The sequence below is a fragment of the Spermophilus citellus genome (assembly GCF_964194105.1).
Source record: "Spermophilus citellus genome assembly, chromosome: 2".
NCBI lineage: Eukaryota > Metazoa > Chordata > Mammalia > Rodentia > Sciuridae > Spermophilus > Spermophilus citellus.
The window spans coordinates 158,004,314-158,031,746 of NC_138183.1; positions in this window are offsets into that span (position 1 = coordinate 158,004,314).

The following is a 27,433-nucleotide window of genomic DNA, read 5'->3' on the forward strand; positions in this document are numbered from 1 at the left end:
TTATTTTAAGTAATATTTTGAATAAATTTATGTCTACATATTTCAGTTTCTATTTCTGTGTAACAAATTACTTTAAATCTAAATAGTGTTTAAGAAAACATTTTATGTGTTCATGGATTATGCAAGTCAGGAGTTCACACAGAGCACAGAGGTATTGATTTATCTCTGTTTTGTGATTCTAACTGTGGACTTGGAAGTCTCAATGTCTAGAAGCTGGAAATAATTTGGAGATATCTTCACCAAAGATACATTCTCACCCAAACTACAGATTTGGTAGTTCACACTGGCCATCATCTGCAGTCTCATATGAAGGATTCAACCAGAGCATCTATACACAATCTCTCCTTGTGGCCTGTTAGAACTGATAAACAAATTCAGCCAAATGGCAGGATACTAAATCAGTATACAAAAATCAATAGCATTTCTATATGCCAATAGCAAAAAGAAATCAATAAAGCAATCCTATTTACAATAGTTACAAAAATAACAAAATATCTAGAGTTAAATTTAACAAAGAAAAATGAAAAAAATCTCTACAATGAAAACTATTAAATAATGATGAAATAAATATAATAGAAGATCTAAAAAAAAGAAGGAAAGACATCCCATGTTCAGAAATTGGAAAATGAATACTATTAAAAGGTCATATTATCAAATCTCTATAAATTCAATGTATTCCCTGTCAAAATACCAACGACATTCTTCACAGAAATAGAAAAAAACAATCCCTAAATTTGGAACCATAAAAGTTTGTCAAGGCACTCCTGAGGAAAGAAAAAGAACAAAGCTGTAATCATCACATACTATCGAAATATACTACAAAGATATATTAATCAAAACTGGCATAAAAACAGACATATAGATCAAAGGAACAGGAAAGAGAACCTAAAAATAAATCTATGCATTTATAGCAAATTAATTTTTGAAAAAGTGTCAAGAACATACATTGGGGAAAGGATTATCTCTTCAATAGGGTGTGCTGGGAAAATTGAATACCTATATGCAGAAGAATAATTATTATCTCTCACCATATACAAAAAATCAACTCAAAATGAATTACAGACTTAAACATAAAACCTGAAACTAGGAAGGTACTACAAGAAGAGAAACACTTCATGAAAATTGATCTGGGTAAAGATGTTTTGGATAAGACTCTAAAAGCACAAGCAACAAAAGAAAATATAAGCAAATGGAATTATCAAGCTAAAAAGCTCCTAAAAAGCAAAGGACACAAATAACAGAATGAGACAACCCATAGACTGGGAGAAAATCTTTGTACTTATCTGATGACAAGAGATTAATACAGAACATACAACGAACTCAAATCCAACAGCCCCAAAATAAATAAATAATCTGATTTTTAAATGGGCAAATAATCTGAATAGACATTTCTCAAAAGATGAAATACAAATGTTCGACACATACATGAAAAAATATCCAGGGGCTGGGGTTGTAGCTCAGTGGTAGAGCTCTTGCTGAGCATGTATGAGGCACTGAGTTCAATTCTTAGCACCACATAAAAACAAATAAATAAAAAATAAAGGTTAAATTCTTAAAAACAAATATCCAACAACACTAATCATCAGGGAAACACAAATAAAAACCACAAAATTAAAAAATGAGATACCATCTCACTACAGTTAGAATGGTATCCAAAAGACAAAAATTGTAAAATGATGACAAGAATGAGGAAAAAAGGATACCTCTTATACACTGTTAGTGGGTCTGTAAATTAGAACAGCCATTATAGAAAATTGTATGGAGATTTCTTAAAAAGCTAAAAATAAAAATATCATATGAGTCAGTGACCCCACTAGTGGGTATATATCCAAAGGAAAAGAAATAAGTATGTGGAAGAGACATCTCTCATGTATATTGTAGCACTATTCACAATAGCCAAGATATGGAATCAAACAACCTAAGTGTTCACCAATGGATGACTGGATGAAGAAAACGCAATATATATGTATATATATAATGAAGTATCATTCAAAGATAAAGAAGAGCGAAATTATGTCATTTGTCGCCACATGGATGGAACTAGAGGGTATTAAGTGAAATAAGCCTGGCACAAAAAGACAAATACTGGATGTTCTCACTAGTTTGTAAAAGCTTAAAGTGTTGATCTCATAGAAAATAGAATAAAAGTTATCAGAATCTGGAAGAGTAGAGAGGAGGGGAACATAGGGAGAGATTGGTTAATGGGTACAAAATTACAGGAAGATAGGAGGAATAAGATCAAGTGTACTGTAACACCATAGGGTGACCATAGTTAATGAGAATTTGTTGTATATTCCAAAGAGCTAGAAGAAAGGATTTTGACTGGTCTTACCCAAAGAAATAATAAATGTTTGAAGTGATGGGTATATTACACATTGCATATATGTGTCACAATATCACATTCTACCCCTGAATATGTACAGTTATTATATGTCAATTAAAAATGAAGATAATAATGCTAAGCGAAAGAAGTCAGATTTAAAATTTTTTTAAACAATGAAAATAGATACAGAGTTAATTTTGAAGGGTGATAAACATGTTCATTATCTTGATTTGTGCCTATGATTTCACAAGTATGTGCATATATCAAAACAGCAAATTGTTCACATTAATATGTACAATTTATTATATATTCATGTTAGCAACACTACTTTAAAAATAAAATTTTTAAATGTACAAATATATGTAATTTGCAACACTGTGTGGCCTTTGTAAAAAAAAAAAAAAAGCAATGATAACTTAAACCTGTTATCTTTCTTTAAGGTGAAGGAAGATAACATATTGGTCTGAGAGGATACTGCTAGGAGCAGAGATGATACTCAATATGTCAGACATGAGGAGCTAATTAATGCTCTTTCCCCTTTCCTGTCATTTGATTTCGATGAGGGCTAAAGAGTCTCTTGGGAATAACAACTGGAGCCCACTCCCTAGGAGGCAAGAGATAATCAGAGGTATCTAATGCACTGGGGGATTCCCATCAGAAGTGAGATGTAGAGATGGGTGATGGGGCCCATGATAGAGGAGGCTGTCACTGTGAACCAGACGTTAACTTCAGAACTAAAGGGAGGCAGGGAATTGGTGGCTCCAGATGCAACTTGCAGCTGTTGTGGGAAGCCAGCCCAGGCCAGCCACCATGGTGCTATGTGTGCCCTCAGGGAGAAAAGGAGCAGTGTGTGTGAACTGAAAGGACTGATTCACAGAACTTGGGAACACTTTGGGATCTGAGCCACCCAGCTGGGACACGCTGTTGGTCTGAACACCCTCCCCACGGAGGGTAACAGTTTACCTCCTTACAGATTGTGGAGCTGCCATGGCACTATAGCACCAAGGTCATCTTCTGACTTCTGTGGATCTCCTGCAGAGTTACCCCAAGTTGGAGTAAAAGGAATTCATCTCAGCCCAATGAGATGGATAACGCAACTTCTGTTTCAAAGCAATGAACAGGCTCCAGGATGAGAAGAGAGCTGTGTGAATGAGCTCTGACAAAAGGGTTCAAGCAATAACCCTGTGCTCAGCCTGGCTTTGCACCATCAAAGCCCTCACTTAAGAAAAGTGTTATTGCTCAGGGTGCCCCAGGGGTGGTCAGCTCTTTGGTGACAGTGGCAGACTTGCAGCTCTATGTCACTAAGGATCCAGAGCTCTGTGACAAGAAGTCATGGTAAAGAAAGTCTGACAAGGCATTGCTCTCCCCAGTAGCTCAGAGTTCTGGCCTGATTGCTGCCACAGCAAGGGATGACCAGAACCAATTCTTGATGCACTTAAATCAAGCTCAGCAGAATGCCCAGCAATCTGGAGGCAGGAAACTACAAATCCATTCATGCAGCTAAGATATGAATGTATGGTGACTCTTAAACTTTAAGTTTTAGTGTTAATGTGATGACTTTATGCATTGGCTGGGAAACTGAAAATAACTTAAATAAATATCTCTATAAATAGAAGTATGTTTTCCTGCTATAGAAAGGAAAGGAAAATAGAAATAAACAAACAAGCAATAATAAACACAACAATAATCTCTCTCAATATGGTTGTCCATATTGAGAGACGCATGCCTGGAGATCATATTCAGATTGATCTCCTACAGTGATAATTCTGAAAAATGGCATGAGATGACATCATAAAATCAAAAAAGAACAGTGTTGTTCAAAAGTATAGAATTCACATCTCAAGCACCTTCACTGTGACTTTTGAAAATGTTTTTCTATCAGTCCTCAATATTTAAATGAACCTGTATTTTCCAGTTAGTGAAAGCACTGTAGCAGATGGATATAAGTCACTGAGAGAATTCTATGTCTCCTAATAGAGAATAAGAAGAAATAGAATGAAACTTTACCATAGAGGATTTATGCTACATAGTCAAAGAATGCTTGGTGAAAGAACACAAAGTCCCCAAGTTATTGTCTAAGAGACATAAACTCCTTTCTGCTTTGGAGCAACTGTCCCTGAGGAAGAAAACCACCTCCCAGAGCCTGACAGTTCAAAGAAACATAAACAACAAAAACTGGCTCAGAGATACATTGAATCTTGTGCTTATTCCTTAGGTTAAATATTTTTGAACACCCATTTGATGTGCAAACTAATGAAGGCGGAGTCCATTCTTTTCAGATACAAATGATTTTGTTAAGAATTCAAATCAGGCATGGCAGAATTTTCCCATTTTCTGATTGCTAACGGATTTTAACCATGACATACCTCCTTACGTTCCACTTCAGTTATGCTTCTTTCTTTTAGCTGGAGATGCCAGATTTGAATGGTGTATGTTTAATCTAGCCAAGAGAACATATTTCCTCCTGAAACATGGCCTTGACAGCAAGGCAAAGTGTGATTAAGTTGTGTCACAAATAGGTACAGCTCAATCCATCTGGCAAGGGGGAGCCTGTGCTGCCTAATTAAGAAATTTAATGATCTGGTCTGATCAAACATCCTTTTAGTTTTGATAAGTGAAATTATCCAATTAGATTACCACAAATGGGTATAAAGTGGTGTCCTAATAAAACCCGAGAAAGTAGGGTTAGGGCCCTGGGAAAGATCTACACATTTAGGGCAGCAACACATATTGTAGCAAAGGAAGGCTGCATAACTTTCTGAAGATTCTTGGCCAGTAACTTGCAAAACACTGATCTGATTTGCTTGGAAATTTTTTAAATAATTGGCTCCTGCTGGCTGAGGCCCCATGCCAACACCACATGGTAATTCATTTGTGACATTCCTAGAAGAGAGAATCTGCTGGAAGAGCTGCAGTAATATGTTTAGAGAATAATCATGCTGTCCTCCGAATAGGATGCATGAAAGGAAGCAAACAGCAGGAGACCAGCAGAGAAGCCTCTGGGTTTCCAGGGGAAAGATTCTCAATTTAAATGGAAATTGTGTGACCCTTCCTCCCATTCTCCCTTTCCAGGTTCCAAGGAAGACACTGACTGAGACTGTTTCAAAACCATGTATTTGATCCCAGAGATGATCTTTTAGGTCTCTTGGATTGGCTGCTTATTGACCAAATCACTGGATTCTATGATGGCAAATTTGCAAAGAACCCACATTGTCTGGCATCATTTTCTGAGCTTTGGTGGATGTCACTTTATTCTTGAAAAGATTTTTAAGAAATATGTACAATCTTTAGGAAATAAAGGAAAGTGTCAAGGTAATCCAACTCCTCTAGCAATAATAAAAGCTAAAGTAAGAGAACAAACAACAGGTACCAAGATCACTAGAAGGAAAACAGTGGAACTAATAGTGCTGGCCTCAAAGAGAGAGAAAGAAGGGGAGGAAGGAAGGAGGGAGAGAAGCAGCAGGGGAGAGAGGAGCAAGTTTCAAGGGAAGAGGTAGGAGAAAAGACCATGTCAGAAAGTCTGAGCGACAGGAGAGTCTTAGAGGGAACCATGACACAATGATGTCTGGTACAATGTCAAGTCCTAGGACATACAAAACAGCTCCATCCTGCATTTGTCAACTAACCACAAATCCCAGGTGTAAATGGCATTCTTTAGTAATGAAGAAAAGGAAGCCATCAAGGGCACAGTAGAAGCACCTGGAACTGAACACAAGCCTGGATACCCTGTAGTGTAGACAAGGCATTCACACAGTTACTCTTAAACACCCACTGCTGGATGCTCATTTTTGAATCCCATCTCCTGAGTGTGCCCATCTATATTGATGCAAAAAGATCACATCAGCATCCCTGGAGATGAGACTAGCCAGATGGAATCCCAAATCTAGGACACAACAACAAAAATAATCTACTCTGACCAAGTCCCTACAGGTGGACCTTCAGCTCCAAGTATGCTAGAAGATCAAGCCAAGGAGAATAAAGATAGTGAATGGAAATCTAGCCAAAGTTGGAAAGAGTCAAGAGTTGAATGGAGTGACCAGGACCAGCAGGACCCAATCATAAGGGACAGGATAATTTCCATCCTCAGTATCTAAAGGGCCTGATCTGATAGAACAGAGAAACATAGGCCAGTTGTTCCTAGGCAGGGACAGTTTTTTGGAGAGGTAATTAATAGTGACATGGATTCTCTTTGTGTCAGGACAAATATTGGGCTACAACGTAGAACCTGACAACCAGGAGAAGAGAAGTCCCAAAAAAGTAGGTTCTTAGGATTAGGGTCCATGATTACTGACCTGGGACCAAAGCTCCTGGGAGAAAACTGGCCCCATGCATGGTAACATGAAAAGACAACCCAGAGTTGGCGCTTATCTGGTACCTGGGGCTCTGATAATTCCTTTCTGAACTTAGGTGGTTTGAACATGGAAAATAGAATTAAGAAACAGATTTATACTAGACCTTCCCTGTCTCTCCTCAGAGAAAGGAAGTTTCAATAAAACATGAAGCTTGATCTTCATTGGTTCAGGATTGAAGAAGCCTGAGTGCACGGGGAGCAGGTTATTATCGCTGGCAGATGCTGGCTTATGACTACGCTGAGTCAGGCAAGAAAGTTAATAAGAATCTGCACACAAGGAGTCTCCAAATTCCCTCGATTTGGAGATAGCTTCTTATAAAGTTGAAAGAGATACATATATAGAATCTGTGGTTTAATAGAAACTTTTAAATTTATTTATGAATGCCATTGCATGAGCACTATTAACAAACTATAAAAATCAGTTTATGTTTATTATATACCTAATGGAAAAAATATAATGACATGAAATTCATTCTGCCTCCGAAAGTTCAGGAAGTGCAGAGATAATACCAGTAAACCATAAGCAAAAAGTTGTTTTGCAATGTCACTAATTAAGCAAAGAATAAATATTTATGGACTGTTACTAGATGCAAAATGTGGTTCTAGGTTCAGTGGGAGATTTGAGAATAGATAAGATGTGGTTTCTATATTCAGGGACTTCTAAACCAATGGTAGGAGGAGACAGAACAGGGGAGGCACTAACACATATTAAGCAGGACAGGCTCTGCCTATGCCCCCAGGAACTTTTGTGCTCAGGCTGGAACCAGAGAAGGCACTCTGCTCACATGCACAGTGGGCTAACTGGGGAGGACCAACCTCCCAGAAGCATCATCAGTCAGTGACTCTCAAGAGTTTATAAGTATCCCAGCTCCTTTGCTCTCTGGTAGGATCATCCTGAGGTGTGTGTGTACTGCTTTCAAGAGTTTCCCTATGGGGTTGATAGGGCCCAGACAGACATGAGTGGTGGGAACATGAGGTCAAGGGGATAATTCTATAGAATGGGCCTGCTGTGCTGACCCCCACATGCATTCTTTTCTAAGAAGCAATTTACCTGCAGCCCTGCCTGGCATGTTCTTTTCCTCAGCAAACTACCTATTATCTGCAGGAGAAATGTAGACCTGAAATAATTCCAATAAGAGGAACACAAGTTACTCTGAAGGAGGGCTTTTTTTTAAGAGCTTCATGGTAAAGGGGAAATTTTGTGACCCTTTCATGGACCATAAAGTCTGTAAGAACAGATTCTAATTAGAACCAGTCAGCATGAGCCAAAATGACCTACAATAGTCATGGAAGTAGGGACTTGAAAGTCTGATGTCATCTTGCTGTTCATCAAAAGTCAAGAGGTGGACCTGGGTAGGACTCTCTGGAAACTTTTCTGAGATCCCCAATAAAATCAGAGTACAGGAGAGGAATGCTGTTCCTCTCCTCTCTGAGAGGCTCCACTCTTTCTCTTGAGAGTGTCCCCTTTTCCATCCCTTTAACTCATGCTTATTACTCTGAGTGACATATCTGAAATCTCTGACTTGATCACAATAATTGGATCTTGAAGCTGGAGGGGTGGATCCTTTGTGCTGCCTCAGTTTCCAGGGAGGCCCCAGCCCAGTAACAGGATTAAGCTCCAGTCAACCACCTTAATGGTGGCTTAATAGCCTTTATTTTCTTATTTTCCTTCTCCACATCACTACTGGTGTTCTCAAGTAGATGACTTGTACTTGAATCTTTATTTCAAGAAGAGGAAACTGCTGTGTATTATATACCCTCCTAGATCATGTCTATTTTTTATCTCATTTAATCTCTTTAGTAATTTGGTAAAAAATATATAGCATTATTTTATTATACCACCCTACTGCTTAAGATTCTGCATTAGTTCTCTACCACATTCAGTTTTGGGGAAAATGATATCAAAGTATATTCCATAAATGAGGTAAACTCATATGACCCTTTGTTTCAGAATTGCATCCAAAAGGAAGCAAGGCAGGGTACAAACCACCAAGTTTGGGGTACTGATTAGGTAGAAGTGGTGTTTTCTGGAGTAAGCAGCTTCCCATTGTGGGAGGAATTTCCTGATTTGACAGCTTTCTGCACAGGAATGGGCATGTGTGCCACTTTCCTGATCATGCCAGCAGTTGAGTGCTTCAGAGAGCTAATTCTTACTCCTCTTAATAATTCTGCAGCACCCAATACCCTATAATGAAAACCTCTCCTGCTTGCACTAGATAGAGTGGAGTCTATTATCAGCAACTCGTTTCTGACAGAGGCATGCATGGCCCTCTGTGACCTTTTGTTCTATTTCCTTGCCTCTCAACGTTTGAGCCACATTGAAGGACTTGGTGTTTCACAGATACATCCATGTGGTGATGCCCATGGAATATCATAAGTGAGGGTCTAACACTTGTAGACTTAGGAGTCAGCCATCAAGAATGATAAACAAAACAGTTGGGTTGGATGGACTTCAGAGAGAGGGAGTGAGAGAAGATGAGATCGCTGAAAACTGAACTTCAGGAAATGTCTACATTTAAGGGGTAGAAAGACAGAGGGAGCATTTGAAGAGTGATGGTCAGAAAGAGGGCACTGTCACAGAAGCCTGAGAGACAGATCTATGAAATCACTGTTCCAGAGAGAGAAGCTGAGAACTGAGAGGTGTCATGCATGTGGATTAGAAGATTTCTGATGATGCTCCTGATAGGGTAGTAGGGCTGGAAGCTCAAACACAGAGCACTAAGGAATGGGTAGAAAGGAAGTAGAAGTAGAATAATGGGATGAGTGAAGGATGAATGAGTGTGCTGTAGCATAATTCATGATGAACAGATGCCCTCTACAAACACTATCATGCCTACCTAGTGGAATATGCCCTCCCCTGTCTCCAGTAAAAAAGAAAAGAAAAAGGCAAGGGTGTAAGCGTAGAAAAAGGGAAAAAAACAGGGGAAAAAAAGAGGGAAGAAAGTTCAGATAATGCCACCTCCTGCTTCTAAGCTTAAGCCCTTTCTGGCTCTGCTACCTTCTTCATCACAAAGAGCCCCAGCATCAAAATGTTGTTTACTCTTAGGAATGTCAAAGTAGCTGTGTTGCCTTCCTATGTGTTGGTACCTGAAAGACAACTGCCCTGAGAGGAATGGTCTCCCTTCAACAGCAGACCTAGGGTGAGGGCAGGGTCCAGAGAAGAAACCTCAATCTCAGTCTCAGACTGGAGCTTTAGTCTCCAGAGTCACCTGACATAACCCTGAGTTCCTGGGATGAAGTTTAGAAGCTGTCCCTGCTGCACAGAGACAGGAAGGCATCCTACAGTGAACCTGAAGCTGAAGGTGAATGGCTGTATCTAGAATGGGGATTACTCTCTGTTTCTCCTCTGTTGCCCTAAACTTATCTCAGCTATGCAGCCAGGCTCTGGTGAAGGGCTCTGTGCCAATTCTTAGTCTACTATGGAAAGGTTACAAGTGCTTCCAGAGGTCAGATCAGAAAAACTCTACCTCTGACCCTGGAACTGCTCCCCTCCTTAGATCTGCCTCAAAGCATCCACTAATCACAACATTTTTCTTCCCCAGAGCTAAGTTTTATTCTCATACACTCTGGATGGACTGTATGGGAGAATTCAACTCTACCATGCATGTGTGAGCATCAGAGTAACTCCACCTCCCACCTATACCACCCACTCTTCTTTCTACTCAATCATGCATTGAATGTGTACCTGTTAAGCACAAAACATGTTTTGTGTTTGAGGCATTGTGCTGGGCACTGAGACATAATGGCAATAAGGCACACTTCCTCCCCTCAGGAGTTTTGTGATCTAGTGATTTCCTAGAATATGAGAATAAGGGCACTCTAGTAGCCCCCAAACATGCTTCAAACGCCTCTCTCTATAGAGTTGACCATTCAAAGTTGGAATGATGGGGGTGAGAAGGGTATCTGCAAGAGACCTACCACCAGTCTGGCTGTGCCACTGTTCCATCTCTCTGGAGGATATGGACTTTGGCCTTGTGGTCATTCAAGCAAGCCTCATTCACCACCCCATACCTACTCAGGCAGGCTATGTTTCCAGTAATCCCATATGGAAGGGTGTTTTAAAAGTCCCTGAGCCAGCTACTGGGGAGGCTGAAGCAGCCTCAAAATAATTCAAAATTATTTCTTCTCAAAATAAGAAGGATTGGAAATGTTGCTCAGTGGTAAAGGGCCCCTAGGTTCAATACCCAGTACAGGAAGGAAGGAAATAAGGAAGGGAGGGAGGGAAGGAGGGGGAAAATGTCCCTGAGCCAAACAGACTATTCCTAATGGAGGAGAAATAAGAGAAGAAGATTCTCATCCAGAATGGGAGAACTAACATGTTTGCACACAGAGAACTTAGTAAAAGATGTAAGGGAGAAAGAGGGTAGCCACTAAGTAAGACATATGAGGGCAGTGGAAGAAAGGTCACCAAAAGTCCAAGTGGAACTCAAGGTTAGCTTTTGAGGGAAGGAAGGATGTAGTGCCACTGGGGACAAGAAGGCAAGAGGGAACGGGTGCTTTGACAGATTCTGATGAGAAGAGAACCTTGCAGGAATTCAGATACAAAGAAATAATAGATATTTCTTTATTTTGACTATCCAAACTCCAATTATCATCTTAGGAGGCTCCCCTTGTGTATTAGTGTGGCACAGGGCCCTATCACCCCTAAAAAGAAATCTCCTCACTCTACCTTACTCTGTTCCACCAGGTAGTGGACCAGGACTGACAAAAGGTCAATCAGAAACTCCTGCTAGGTCTCTCAATGTGGTGAATTTAATAAAAAGGTGAAGGGGAGTTATATTAATTACTTATTGTTGCCTATCAAATTACCTCAAAACTAAGTGGCTTAAAACAGCAAATATTTATGCTCTCAGCTTCTGTTGGTTGGGAATTTGGGGGCAGCTTTGCTGGCTGATTCTGGCTCAGGATGTCTCCTGAGGTTGCAGTTAAGATGTCAGCTGGACCTACAGTTACCAGCAGGCTTGCCTGGGGCTGAGGATCCACTTCCAAGATGGTTCACTCACATGACCCTGGCAGGTGTCCAGGAGTTCTTACTGGCTGCTGGCCAGAGGTCTCAGTTCCTTTCCACAATGACTTTTTGCAGGGCTTCTGGAGTGACCTTGTGACAAAGTAGCTGGTTTTAGACAAACCAAATGATACGAGAAAGGGAAAGGCAGAAAACACTGTGTCTTTTGTAACGTCGCCTAGGAAGTCATACACCATCTCTTCCACCACATCTCATTAGACACAGTAAAGTCCCGAGAGTGAAGTGAAAACCAGGTAATAAGGATCATCAAGGGCTACTTGAAGACTGGCTACCACATTTATTCACGGATGGTCAGGTGTCCAGCATTAAGGTCCTGCAGCATCAGTGGCTGCAGCTGTGAGAGCATCTGGCTGGCCTGATTCTTCCTGCAGCCCAGCTCCCAGGAGCTCTTTCAGTTATGCTTATTTTCCAAGCTTTCTCCTCCTGTGCTGCTTCTTCTTCTTCTTCTTCTTCTTCTTTTAGATAATTTTTTGGACACAACATCTTTATTTATTTATGTGGTGCTGAGGAGGATTGAACCCAGTGCCTCACACACATTCGAGGCAGGTGCTCTACCATTGAGCTACAGCCTCAGCCCTCTCCTCCTGTGCTTTCTGTTGGATCTCATATCCTTATAAATCCCTGGTTTTGCTAGGAACAACAAGGCTAGTTTTTGCTGTTTGCCATCAAGAACCCTTTCTGAGACAGATGATGTTGGTCTCCAGGTAGTTGTTGATGTGCATGTGATGTGAGTAAAGGGAGAAAAAAAGAACCAAGATTGGTTGGAGGCTTAAGAAGAGTGAAGTTTATGAACTGATTCCATGAGGGACATGGTTTGGAGCACCCAAGAGAAAAATATAAGAATTGTTGAGAAGCTGTGAGAACCAACAGGGATTTATGTAAGACACGGATGAAGGATCAATACAGAACAGGTTGTTTTTCTTTACTCTTTTTTTTTTTTAATTTAATTCAACCACAATCCCTCTCCTTTTGGTCTGGGACTCATTGAATCATTGAAAAATGTACAAACTACAGAGTCCTGACTAGCTCAGAAACTCAAATTTTTAATTTATTTTGGACCTCAGATGTAAGGGATTGAGTAAAACATGTGCTTCCTGTATCTTTTCATGCAAGATCCCTCTAGTTTATCTGTTTCTTTATTCTCTTTCATTCACTTACTCATTCCTCCATCCTCCCAATCACAGTCCATCATTCTAATGGTCCAATGTTTATGTTTATTTACATGTGTGATTGTGAGTGGGTTCTGTTTTGTATGAAGGCATTTTTGTTTTGTGTAGAGGTTGTATTATAGATCACATTCCATTTCTTTTTTCCATCTGGGTTATGTTTACACTTAATCAGTGATGACTTTCTGCTGCACCATGGTGTACACCTGCCACATTTTACCTTTGCATTCTCCCAGGAATGGATGCTCACATTGTGTGTAACTCCCATCCCCACATAGCTCTGGTATGAACACCCTTGTCCATGGTCCCTTTGCAATGTACTCCTAGCACTGGAATGACCAGGTCAGAGGATATGTGCAGACTTAACTACATGAAAATTGTGCCTAATTGCTCTCCAGAATGTCTCCACCAGCTTGTACTCCTATTAGTAACACATAAGGGTGAAACATTGAACTTAAAAGAAATCATAGCGCTGACTGACATGCTGGCTTCCTAGGAGCCGGGTCTGGATGTCTTCAGCCTACAAACAAATATGGCATAATGAATGCCACTATTATGTATAATGACAATGCAGCTATAACAATTAAAATAAATAAATAAACCAAAAGTTTTAAAGCATATTTTATTTAAGCTGTATGATAAATTTTTCTCTCATTACAACATTTGACAGATTCCTCCTGCCCAGTGATCCCTCCCTTGCTTTCTCTAAGCAACATATCCTATGATAAGCCTTGAGATATATCTCAGTCCATTTCTGCTGCTATAAAAAGTATCTGAGACTGGGTAATTTATATAAAACAGAAATGTATGTCATCATGGTTTTGAAGGCTGGGAAGTTCAAGCCTAAGGTGTCTGAAGAGTCAGTATCTGATAAGGGCTACTTCTTGCTTTCAAGATGGTGAAAGGTCGTGTTATGGTGTGGATGTGTGGTATCACCCAAAAGCTCATGTGTGAGACAATGCAGGAGGTTTAGAGGAGAAATGATCGGGCCATGACATCCTTAATCCAATCAGTGAATTAACCACCTGATAGGATTACTTGAGTGGTAACTGGAAGCAGGTGGAGTTTGGCTGGAGGAGTTGGGGAAATTGGGGGCGTAGCTTTGGGTATATATTTGTATCTGGCAAGTGCAGTCTGTCTGATATCTGATTATTATATGAGCCACTTCCCTCCACCACACTCTTCCACCATGATGTTCAGCCTCATCTTGAGCTCCGAGGAATGGAGCCAGCTGTCAATGGACTGAGACTGCAGAAACCGCGAGCCCTCAAATAAACTTTTTGCTCCTCTACAATTATGCGGGTCACATCTTTTAGTCACAGAGGCAAAAAGCTGACTAAAACAGGTGGGAACCTCATTGGTTCCCTCTAGATCTTTTATAAGGGCACTGACCCCATTCATGTGAGCAGAGCCCTCATAACCTAATCACCTCCCAGTGGTCCCACCTCCTAATACCATCACTTTGGTAATTAGCATTCAACATGAATTTTGGAGGGACATATATATTCAAATCACAGCAGAATATTGTCATGAGAAGAAGAGAAAGAAATTTACTGATGGGATCTTTGCCTCCAGTTCACCCTTGGCAGTCTCATTTTCCCTTCTTCTTGTGAGTTAGCACCTTCTGACCACCTGGACCACACCTGAGCACTGGGATTCCTTCTAACAGAACTGAGTTTCCTTTAACATTTAATTTAGCAATGAGTGTATTACTTGAGTCATCTTCTTTGTTCAGTACCAATAAATCAGATGGCCACCAGAATTTTATAATCCCTCCATTAAAAGCTGGGGAAAAGTAAAAATAGAATAATCCAAAAGTCAAAGTGGATTAAGGGGTAAGGGATGCCAGTTCAGTTATTTCTGTTGAACAGGCCAAGAAACGTAAGAATACAGGATTGTGGCATGCTTGACACTGGAAAACGAAGAGGAAGATGAATTATCCTAAACAGATTGGATTTCAAACCACTACAACCACATAGGCAGAGAACCCAAGGTACCTTCTCCAATTATGATTGATGTCCTATCAACAGACAATAAGCTCACATTTAAATGGGGTTTTACAGTTTACAGTAAAAAATTCACAAAATACCTTTATTGATCCCAACATACTTAGGAGGAATTAGAACAACTATACCTAATGTCCTGAGTTTATGGTGAATGAAACTAAGGATCAAAGAGTTAAAATAACTTGTCTTAAATCCCATTGTTGGTGAGTTGTGGACCTGAAAAAATGCAAACTGACCCCAAGCTGAAGTCAGGGAATATGATTTACACAATGCATTCATTTCAGTAAAATTGCACCATTGTAAAATAATTTGGAGACCAAGTGGAGTTTATTATAATGAAATATGGTCCAAGTATAATATTCATGTTTACAAGAAACATTTAAGTGGCATAATAAATTACATTCAATGCTTCCAAATTTGGGCACTGTGTACTGGGGAGAAGAGAAAATAATATTTGTTTCTTTAAAAAGAATCTATAATACCTTTCCTTTCTCATCTGCTTACTGGTCAATGACAGGCAATTTTATGGGAGGTTTTGAGGGAACTCTATCCAGCTCCCCCTGTGGAAAGCAGAAGAGGCAGGTGCCATCCATGTCCAGCTGTGCATATCTCCAGCAGCATCTGGTACCCCTCAAGCAGGCAGCCTTATGGGACCCCCAGTGCACAGAGCCCCAGCTCCCAGGCTGGGCAATCACAAGGAGGAAGATTAAAGATGCAGTGGCCGGAGGGCCCCAGGCAGTGGTCTACTACAGAAGAGGTGAGAAAACATTTGGGCCAAAGAGACCACCTGCTCAGAAGCTGTGAGTTGTTCTTTTTCAGAACGCTTCCCTGAGCCCCAAAGTAATTGCAGACCTGCTCCCTGATGTTTGTGATGCTGCCCCACATGGCCCAAGTGGGGACTGAATGAGATGGCCCTTCTCATGATCCCATTGGCTGGAGGCACTGCTCCAGCTGACCTGGCACCTCTAACTTCTGAATCCTGATCCCTCACTGTCCATCTTGTCACAGGATCCCTGTGCTAAGAGAGGTCATCTCAAAACAAATAGTGATTCTTGGATGTATGTTCCAGTCTTTCACAATTGTATAAATGATGAGAATGATCCTTTACAAGTAGTGACACAGATCTAAGAGAAAGCAGGTTAAAAAAATAACCTTAAATTGGGTAGGAGAGTTATAGTTTACATCAGTATCACTTCCTGGTCCCTGACACAGGTTGCTGAGTAAGTGGACACTTGTGGATCTCGGAGAGGTATGTTACCCAGGAGTGATTAGCCCAGAGGGAGACATCTTTTACCACCCTGCTGAAAAATTATGCTATACTTGTACCTAAAGAATAAAGTGGTCACCCCTCCAGGCAGGGGAGCACCCTCCAGGCAGGGGAGCACTCTCCACGCAGGGCCACTTGACAAGCCCTAGGAACTGTTTCCGAGGATGGAATTCCAGCAGGCAGCAGGAGGCTAGGGATCCAGAAAGCTGAGGGTTTCCCTGTTGACTGGGACCAGCAGGACAGATTCTCCTGCAAACTCCCCTCCCTATTCAGATTGATTTGCAGAGAGAAGGTGTGATAGACCTTCAGGTCTTCTTCAGCCCTCTTCCCCACTTTCCAGCAGCAGTTTTTCACAATGTCAGTCTTTCTCTCTGCTTTCTGGTTCCCCACACTCACCTCCAGATTCTAATTGGAAATCTTCACTTTAATAATATATGTATTATGTATAGATTATATATTATAATCTGTACTTGGACTGATGTCTTGATCATTAATAGTGGTTACTGCTGGGCATGGTGACGCACACCTGTAATCCCAGCAGCTAGGGAGGCTAAGGCCAGAGGACTGTAAGTTCAAAGCCAGCCTCAGCAAAAGCAAGGTGCTAAGCAACTCAGTGAGACCCTGTCTCTAAATAAAATGCAATATAGGGCTGGGGATGTGGCTCAGTGGGTGAGTGCCCCTGAGTTGAACCCCCAGTATCCTCTACCCCTGCCCCCTAAAAATAGTTACTGTTACTAACTTGGTAAAGGATGATCTTACAAAACAAAAACTCAATTGTCCACTAGACCATCCACAATTGTCCACTAGACTAATAGGAAATGTCCATTAAATCCTGATATCCTTTTTTTTGCTTTTTGTATCCATAACCCACTGCTTGACTCACCTCCACCCAGAGCAGCAGGTTTAGGTCAGGGGTGTTGGAAATGGCTTAGATTCAGTGGTATTTCCGTAAAGTCAAGGGATGGTCCTAGGAAAGCTGGAAGCTTTCCTTGTACTTGGAATACAAAGCAGACTTATTCCAGAACATACTGCTAGATGAACAGGCTCCTACCCACCTTGTGGCCGCACTCTCTGTGCTGTGGGCACACTTACCTTCTTCCAGTTCTGCAAGCCTGTTGAGCCCTTACTCACCTCAGCATCTGTTCAAAGTATTCACTCCTCCTGCCACCTGCCACCCTACGTCTGTCTGGATGGGGCTGGTGAGTCAGTTCGCTAGGTCTGCCCTAACAAAGTACCACCAGTTGGATGGCTTAAACAAGAGCCTCAATTCCGGAGGCTGGAAGTTCAAGATCAAGATGTTGGCATCGTTGGTTCCTTCTGAGGATAGAGTGAGAATCTATTTCATGCCATTTTCCTGGTTTCTGGGGTTTGCTAGCAATCTGTGATGTTCCTTGGCACATAGAAACATCACCCCAATCTTTGTATTCATTTTCACGTGTGTTTTCCCTTTGCACATATGGATATCTGTGTCCAGATGTTTCTGCTTTATAAGGACACTAATTATGTTGGATTAGGGGGCCCACTCTATACCAGTATGACTTCATCTTAATTCCATCCCACTTTCTGAGACAATGGACAATGGAAGTTAGAGTTTCAAAAGATGATTGGGTTTGGGGGGGACAATATTCAATCCATTGTAGCTGGCACCTTCTCATCCTTGAAATCACGGCCTAAGCATCACATGCCCAGATAAGCTCCTCTCACTATCCTATCCAAACCATCTCTATCATCAAACCCTGCTTCTCCCACCAATCACAGTCACCAACTTATGATGGTTTTCTCATTTATCTCTCTTGTCCATGAGACTGGAAGCTCTACTAGTGTGTGGGGAGATGCATTTGTTTTGTTTTTAGTGCACCCTCCAGTGACGGGCACAATTCCTAGCACCATGCTGTGCCAAGTCAGACTGGATCCTGAGGCAAAAGAAGAAATTGGCATTGTCTTTACTGAAATTTTGGATATATTGTTTATTGAAGATACTTTGCATTGGTTTTAATTTTTTAAATATTGTATTAAAATATCACTCATGTTGGTTAATGAGACCCTTGGTGTCTTATTATGTTTTATGCCTAGAGGCAAGTGCCTTGCCTACCTGACCTAGTCCAAATCCTGTTTATATAATTGTAAATAAAGAAAAGATGCAGCTGGTCACTGAATCACTAAGGATGGAGCAATTCTGCTTATTGCAAAAGGCAGCAGAATGGCAGAGCATTCTTCCCTGTAGAATTAGGTGGCAATAAACTTGAAGGAAACTGAAGCAAGGGTCGATTCTTGAAAAACAAAACAGGGCACACCAATCTCTTCAGTTCCCTATTCCTCACAGCAACAAGGTTGGCTTTGGCTTGGCCTTGGAGTGCGCCACTTCCCCGGGGTCTGGTATAATCATGGCTCACTTATGCCTCACCCTCAACTCCACAGAGCCACACAAGTACCCAGGGTCCTGGATGCTAAGAGGTGGTTGCTCCCTTCTCCAGGGTGCTGACAATCCCTAGGCTTGTGAAACTCACATATCAGTGAGTGGCAGGGATTTCATCAGAAATGTTTAAGGTTTGTTCTGTTTCCAGGTAGGAGGGAAGCTCCAAGCACCTCCCAGGACTCTGGCTCCTCATCTAGGAATGGCACACTGCCAGCTTCTCCACAAGGATTCTGTGCATGCACTCAGTTTTCCCATCCTGCCTCTCCTCCTCCCCTGCCTCACTCCTATCCTTCTTCCTCCCCTGCAGCCAGAATGAGACATGAGAAGGAACAGGCTTACTCTTCTTGTTCTCCCCAAGAGTCATCTCAGAGTCAGACATCCGGTAACCCTGTGTCTGGGTGATAAATTACCTGGACAGGCAGAGCAAGGAATCTATCTCCCTGGAGCTGAGTGTGGCTTCTCTGCTGGTGAATGCAACAGGAAGGAGAATGCTTCTCTGCTAAGTCACGGTTGGGAGCCAGATCTGTACTTGCCTGGTCAGCAACAGTCTCACAGACTCACATAGCAGCCTGATAAACTGGTACCAGCCCACAGCCTGCATGTGAAGTAACTCAGCAGTTGGGAAATGTTGCGGGTGGGGGATGCTTGAGGCATGGCAGCTCCTTTAGGAGCACAGGACCAGCTTTCTCTCTTTTCCCAGAACCACCAGTTCTTTGAGCACTTCAGGGTGGGCTTGAGTGGGGTCTGACCCTGAGCCCCTCTGACAGATGGGTTTCTACTCAGGGCAAGGTCCTCTCAAACCTGGAGGAGGCTGGGCATTTAAGTTGTTCTGTCTTTGAAGCTCATGATGTGTGAGAGCATCATAGTATCCTAGACACAGGAGTCAGAGAACTTGCTTCAGTCTCTGAAAATCAGCTTTGTTGCTTCTCAAATGGTAACGGTAACAGTGTCACCTACCCTGAATGAGTTGTTGTGAGAGTTAAATGTGTTTTTCATGTTTTAATTGCCTAATGTAGGAGTTCTGTGAATGCCACACACACACACACACACACACACACATGCACACGCCTCCAAGGGAGGCAAACCAAATGGACCTGGGCCATTTGAACCTTCCACCTGAAGCCCAACACAATCTCTCAGATGCCCAGGGACTTTCTTCTTATCTCTTCCATTGGTTGTGCCCATGCACATGGTCACTGTAACCCTGGCTGGAGGGAAGAACATGTAAATACTGTCTACTTCTCTTTTTGTTTCTGGGATGGGCCATTTGGGTGGCTACATGTCAAAGTTAGAGCTCTGTGCCTTTCTTATTTGGGATTACTGGCCTTTGCTGAGCCTTCTACCACGTTGTAAGGAAATATGTTCAGTGGCCAAAATGGGACAAGGAGAAAAATGTTTAATTTCCTCCCCTCCCTTTTTTCTCCAACACCTATTGACAGGAAACCAATTTTCCCCCCTAAATTCTATGCCCATAGGGATTCCACTGCCAAGTAGGTCAAGAAAGACAAGGATGAGAGAAAGACTCAGGGACTCTGGACCACTCAGGGAGGCTGAGTTTAATAGGAAGGATCTGGATAGGAGACTGCAGAGGAGTGGAAAGGTTTCCATGGGAGAGAAGGCATAGATGGAGTGATAGGTAGAAAGCATTCTAGAAGTCAGTCCATGTTTCTACTCATTTAGTTAGGAAACCATTGTCATCTGAGCATTCAACAAGCAACTGATGCTTACCACTATTTTCACAGTTCTCAATCCGGAAGGCTCAACCATTTTCCATGACCCGATCTTCTAACACAAGTGGCCAAATGGGATAATCCTCTCTAAGAAGAGAGAATTTTGACTCATTTGGCTTTTAAAGATTTTTCCAATAGCCTAAGCACCATGAAATTGATGTTTATGTGTATTTTGCTACCTGCACCATCTCTTGTGCCTAGCATAGAGTTGTCTCCAGTAAACACTTGTTGAGTAAATGAATGGTTATGTGGATGATTAAATGCTATGCCCTAATGAGAGAAAAAAATAAATTCATAATCTAGGTCTCCAGAAATAAGAGCCCAGGAGTAAACAATGAGAAAAACATTGGAAATCTCTATTGTTTTCTTTAAAATTCATGTAAAATTTGTGCTTTGCATAAAAATATATTCTTATTGACTTTATTACAAAAATGATGCCTCGGTACCTACTAAAGAGAACAAATTTATGCACACCTTGTGGATTTTTTCCCCTGGGTACACTGCCTCATATCCCCAGCAGTACACATGGCCAGGCCTGGGAGCCTGGTGATTGGAGTCTGTTGTCTGAATCCTATTCCATCAGCATCCTATCCCTTGCTCTGGTACAGTTAGCTCACTGGGGCCTGGGTTCTGCTCCCAGGTGAAGCCATCCATGTGGCAGCAAGAGGTAGCACTCCCTTTGCTATTTTTCTCTTTCATAAAACTCTGGGTGAGGTCATGAGTAATTGGTCCTTTCTAGAGAGGGATTGATAATCTGTCCTTCCTGGAGCTATTACCAGCCTGGCCTGCCAAATGGACAAGTGTTAAGAGGAGAAAATGGGGCAGTGACGGGGGGGGGGGGGAAGGAGCTCAAGATAATGGAGTCAAGAGCAGCAGAGGTCCCCTCCTGGCAGCCAGGCTATGAATCACAGCCGTCCTGGAGGAGAATCGCAATTCATAGGCTCCTGCTCTCCCGCCGCAGCTGCTCCACGTGGCTGCCTCAGTTCAGTCTAGACCGGGCACCTCGGCTCTCACAGTTATAGAAAACGTTCTTGTCCCAGGTGAACACACTTTTGCCCACCTGTATGGAGCAAGGTGAAGGGCTCTAAAAGTCTCAGTCAACAGTGCTAAGCCTGCTGATCAGCAGCCATTGTTGAACCAATTATGAACCCAGCACAGTGCTAGGCTCTGAGGAGCACATGGGAAGGCAGGATGTGGGCCCTGCCATCACTGTCACCTGCTCACAGCCGGTATATTACAACTCCAGCTCTGAACAAGACCTAGACAAGCCCTTCTCAGAACCATTCCTACCATCTAAGTCTCCCTAATAGAATGGAAGTGAGCTACCCGGGAGACATAGCACCCATAGTTTGCAGAGCGCTTTTATATTCATTTTATCATTTAATCCTTAGATTCACCTTATGAATGTATTTCAGAAATGGAAACTTAAGTAAGAGACTTCTCAAAGGCCACAGAGCTAGAAAGTGGTAAGGCTGCAATTAAACCCAGAATTTTCTTTCTTCTTTGTCTTTCCTCTTACTTCATGTCTATGAGAGAAGAGGCAAACTTTGATATGGTAAGAAGTTAGGGCCTGAGAAGGGAGCATCAGCAGAGCAGAATGTCGCCATGATGACTCTGAACAATCAGATGACACCAAGGACTGAGAAGCCACTAAGAGGGGAGATGAGCTGCCAGTGGAGCCTCACACATGTTTGTTCACATTTCTTCCTGGGGATGAAAATGCTAGAGATAAAATTCCCATATTTGCATAAGGTCCTGGGTGCTTGGTTAGAAATTACACTGAATTTAATTAGGTGGTATTTGTTTGTTTTGTCTTTGAATCTACCAAAGCAGTGACATGGACTGAGCTTCATGGTACATAATACTGAGTGTCCTTAGAATCTTAAGATCTAGGAGTTTACCATCCATCTTCCATGAGTTCACTCCACCCCCCCACAGGGGAGGGGCCAGGTGCCTTCCTCTGTTCTGCAGCTCACAACTGTGATTAGAAAGGTAGGTGCCCCCAAGTCCCATCGACTGTCCCTCTGATGGGGTAATGGACTGACTGTGTTCAATTTGCCTTAAGAAAAAGCAGATGGCCCAGAAGAAATAGCACTGGTCTTTTTAAGGTACACGTCTTCTTCCATGTCATGAATGAATTCATATTTCCCATCATTTAAGCCTCTTTTGGGATTTTGGCTTTTTGGATTTCCTGGGCTGCTTGCCATGGAATTGATGCCCTCCTAATGACAAGGAAGATGTTCCATATTGACCTGCTCAGTGTGTGTGTGTGTGTGTGTGTGTGTGTGTGTGTGTGTGTGAAAGAAAGAGGGAGAGAGGGAGAGGGGGAGAGAGCACACATATTGCACATTAAGGTTACAGTATGAGAATCTCCTCTAAGACCCTTGAAATCCCCAAGGTACCTTCCTATGCACCTTCAGAGAGCTAAGATGGAAAGACATTTCACACACACACACACACACACACACACACACACACACACACTCATAGAATCTGCAAAATCTGTGCACAGCTATCCCAGCAGGACCAGGATTGGGTGTGGTGTTGATTCTAAACTCCCAGCAGCACTTCCTTCTCCCCAGCCTATCTCTCCTGGAGAAGACCTGAATCCTGTTTCCTTGACAACCAGTCTCCCTCTCTCCCCATATTTTTTAATGCTGTGGTGATAAGGTGTATTTAAACCCAGCAGCCATGTTCCCATGGTGATAGAAGACCCCCAGTAAGTTGCCATGGGAACAAGAGATGGCTTTGAAAGAGGATAAAAGTAAGTCAGCTTTGCAAGCAATGACAGCAAAGTTAGAAGCCAGAAAAGCTAGAGAATATGGCTCAAGAAGGCATTAGGTCATGGCTGATGGTTCAGCCCATTTCACCTGCAGCCAGCCCGAGGTCATGGGGATGGGGAAATGTGACATTAAGCTTCCTGCTCTGTTCTTAAGAAGACTCAGCAAAACAATGTGACTACTGAAATTGAAAGACAAGTTCTGTCCATTTGCTCTTTTTTGCTGTTTGATTCTTTGTCTCTCATCTTCTGAAAGACATAAGAAGGGAGGGGCCAAGTGGGCAGTTGAATGTGAAGACCAGAAAGACGAGGACATTTGTTTTCTTCAGCTGCTTCACATTGTGAAAGAAATCACTTCTGCATTCTGAGATCTGGTGCCCCTAGAGCCAAGAAGCATTATTCCTATTCTACCCTCCAACCCAACATTTTATGGCCAGTATTTCCAAACATACAGCAAAGTTGGAAGAATTTTGCAGTTAACTATACCCATCACCCAGGTTTTATCATTAACATGTCATTGTAGGGACTGGGGATGTGGCTCAAGTGGTAGCGCGCTCGCCTGGCATGCGTGGGGCGCTGGGTTCGATCCTCAGCACCACATAAAAATAAAATAAAGATGTTGCGTTTGTCGAAAACTGAAACGTAAATATTTTTAAAAATTCTCTCTCTCTTCTCTCTCTCTCTTTAAAAATAAAATAAAATAAAGATGTTGTGTCCACCAAAAACTAAAAAATAAATATTAAAAAATTCTCTCTCTCTCTCTTAAAAAAAAAATGTCATTGTATATTTACTCTGTCACCTATTTATCCAGCTATTCAGCACTCTTTCCCCTGACTGAATTCACGCAGCTAGTTAGTGGGTAAGTTAGACTTTAAATCAGGTCAGTTTCTTGCCATATCCTCTTTCTTTTCCAATAAACCACATCCCAGCTTGCCTGGGACTAGGAGGGCTCCTGGGACATGAGTCTTTGGGTTTGTATACTAGGACAGCTCAGAGGAGTCATTTACCCTAATCCCTGCATAGTGTGGTTTAGAGAGGAAAGGACCCAAGTAAGGAGTCATGCAACAAGTCCCTGGATAACAACTTTAAATGAACAGAGAGATAAAAACAAGTGCTGGAGAAGATATGGAGCTTCTAGAACCTTCCTACATCTTTGGGAGTGTCAATTGTAACTATCATTTTGGAACATGATTTGGAAGTACATTAAACATGCATTAACATGCATACTCCCCATGACTCAGCAATTCCATTCTAGGTATACCCAAGAGAAATGAGAGAATATGTTCATCAAAACAAGCAGACAGCATGTTAAAGAATGTTCAAAGCTTTATTTGTATTAGCTCAAATGACAAACAACATAAATGTTCATTAACAGAAGAGTAGATAAATTCTGCATATTCGTATAACAAAGTGTTTTAGAGCATTAAAGAAAAAAAAACCTATGACACATGCAATAGCATATGTGAATCTTGAAAAATGCTAAATGATTGAAACCAGACTTCAAAGAATACATGCCATATGATTCCATATGAAACTAGAAAAGATAAATCTCACGTATGGTGATAAATGTGAGAGTGGGTTACACCTGGGTGCACAGGGAGAGTGATGTGGACTGAGAAGAAACAGGAGGAGCCTTCTGAGGGTGGTGGGTGTGTAGTTTAACTAGATCTGGGTACAGATTCTCAGGGATGCATTCATGGAGCTGTGTGTGTAAGAATCACAGACCTTTTACTCCAGGTAGATGATATCTCAATTTAGAAGTTTGAAAAAGGCAGACATTAAAAGTCCAAAGATAAAAATAAGAAGTATTTGGAGAGAACAGTAAATGCTGAACTGAGTGAGAAAGCTATGGTGTGGCTGCCAGTCAGCCCAGAAGGAGCTGAAATCCCCGATTTACTCTCTTATTCTGGAAATTCTAGCCACGGAGTCAGTAAGGACCAGGAATTTCCCATCATGCTACACAGAGTCCGAATGAGTAGCTCACAATGGAAAGGCACTATGGAAAGGTAAGAGAAGAAAAGTCATCTGTCCTTAAGCAGGAAGGGGAAAAGGTTTGCTCTCCTGTCTGAACTGAGGGGTTATTGGGAATGAGAGACTGAGGAGTTACCCTTGGGGCGGCTTCTAGGAAATTGAAATCTGGAAATGAAGGCAAGGCTGTTTCTGTCTTTCCCATCCCAAGAAGGGATCCAGACTGGGATATTTCCATTTCCTTGGAAGAGGAGTGATGTCTGTTGGAGAGAGTTATAAACGACCTCAGATGGAGGTCTGAGTCACCTCCGACTCTGCACGTGTCTGGAGCCTGCCTTGTCGGAACAGAAGGGTAGAAGCCACATCTGTGCTTTTTGTGTGTGCCTGCCAAGCTTTCCACCCATTTCCAGGTGCCCTTGAAGTCAGGGACAGCCATTTGGAGTCTGGACCATCGCACAGATTTCCTCCCTGGGTATTCGCTCCTCAGAAATGAAAGGACATGCCAACTCATTCTGCTTTTGGAAGTTCCTGGGTCTCAGAGCACCACCCTCTACAAACAAAAGCTCTTGTCTCCCATAGAGCTGGGGAGGTCATGGCAGAAGCAACAGATTAGGTACACCCCCTTCACTCTTTTGCACCCTCCATCCCAGATACCTGGGCTGCGTCATTTCCCTTTTCATTTTGCCTGGATTACTTTTGCATTGCTGCCTGATTCAAGCTTCCTGTCTGGGTTCCAAAGCACATAACTAGAGGATCACTCCAGAGAGGAATGCTGATTAATCCTTTGACATGCTTGCTTCTGATGATGGGAGCAGGAAAAAGACATATTTTGATGTCACAGCTATATCCTCTATATATTTTAAACATGTCACTGTGCCACTTGGTACAGGATTGTCATTTTAAGTGGAGGTTTGGCCTCCCTCCAAGGCTCAATGCATCAGGGTCAGGTGGCCCCTTAGGCAGCTGTAATTTTTATGCTGAGCTCCCATGGAGCAAGGGGTCAGCCTCAGGAGGTTTTTGTCACATTGCAGAGCTAGAGTGAGAGGATCTCAAAGGAAAGGGGACAGCTTTTAAAAAGAGAAAAAAAAATCATTGTTCTTTTTTTCTTTTTTCTCCCCGCTGCCTCCCTTTTCTGGGGAAAAAAGAAATTAAGCACTTGCCTGGCTTAGGGCAGGAAAGACTTAAGAAATACTTATGCAAACTTCCTCATTCAAAGATCCCTGAGACACTGTTAAGGGCAGACACAAGGCAGGTAGAAATGTGGCTCTGAGTGTTCAACTAGAGGTCATTTAGGATCAAAGCCAAGGAGTGTTTATGGGTTCCTGGGGCGTGCAGGGAAAGGTAACCCTTACCCAGGTAACCACTGGCCCTTCTGCCTGGAAAGAAGGAAGGCCCCCCTGAAGTTGAGGCATCCTTCAAAGTCCAGAGCTCCTCCTTGGAACCAAAGGAACTGTGCCCAGAAACAAGAAAGAGAGGAGGTAATGGTTTGTCCAGACCACAGAACACCAGGCTTTCAAAACCAGGGGCTGAAGAGTTTTAATCAGAAGTAGGCTTAAAATTGTTCTATGAAGGAGCATCAGTGGGACCACTCTCACGTCTTCTGTATGAACTTTGAGACCATAATCCAGATCCAGCTTTTCCATGCCCCCATCTTCCTCCTCCCTCCCAGAGGGCCTGCTACCACCTCTCCTAGTGCTCCTAGGTAACTGTTCCTTGCTCCTGAGATCTCCCCCTAGGACAGAGCACCTCTCCCTCCAAGTGCCTATTTAGAAGGAAAGATATGGAGAAAAATTCTTATTAAATATGTGTATTTTTGCTACTCCTTTTGGTGGGATAATCCCTAACAAACCACAGCTGTGGAAGACCAACTGAGCAAATGACGGGAGGATATAAATATCTAGAATTACTGTATCTCAAATTTAGTTTTCCTGTTTCAGACCCAAAGAGCCAGATTTAATTTTAAAAAGAGACTTTAGAGAGGAAGCTTGGGTTCCTTGTTAGTAGACCAAAGGCTTCGGTTCGTAGTCAGCACATTGCCCTGTTGATGGAGGTAAATGCACATATGGGTATCGGTGCACGTATGTGCATGTCAGTGTGCAGGTATTCATATGTGTTAGTAGTCAGGGAGAAGAGGCCTGGAGAGCCTATGAAATTGAGCATCGACCACTAAAAAATCTTATTTCCATGCCCCTAATATAGGACATTTGTTTACAGGAGAAGACAGGAAGGGAAATTAAACAATGATATTCAAATCCCTCAAGAGCTATTATGCAGCAAATGTCATCCAGCTGTTCTCCACCCCTTTCCCCAGTTTCCCATCTGCTGCCTCTTTTAGGTGGTGCTTCCAGAACAAGACCACTCACCACCTTTTACTTGGCTAACTCCTGGGTATTTTGGCATG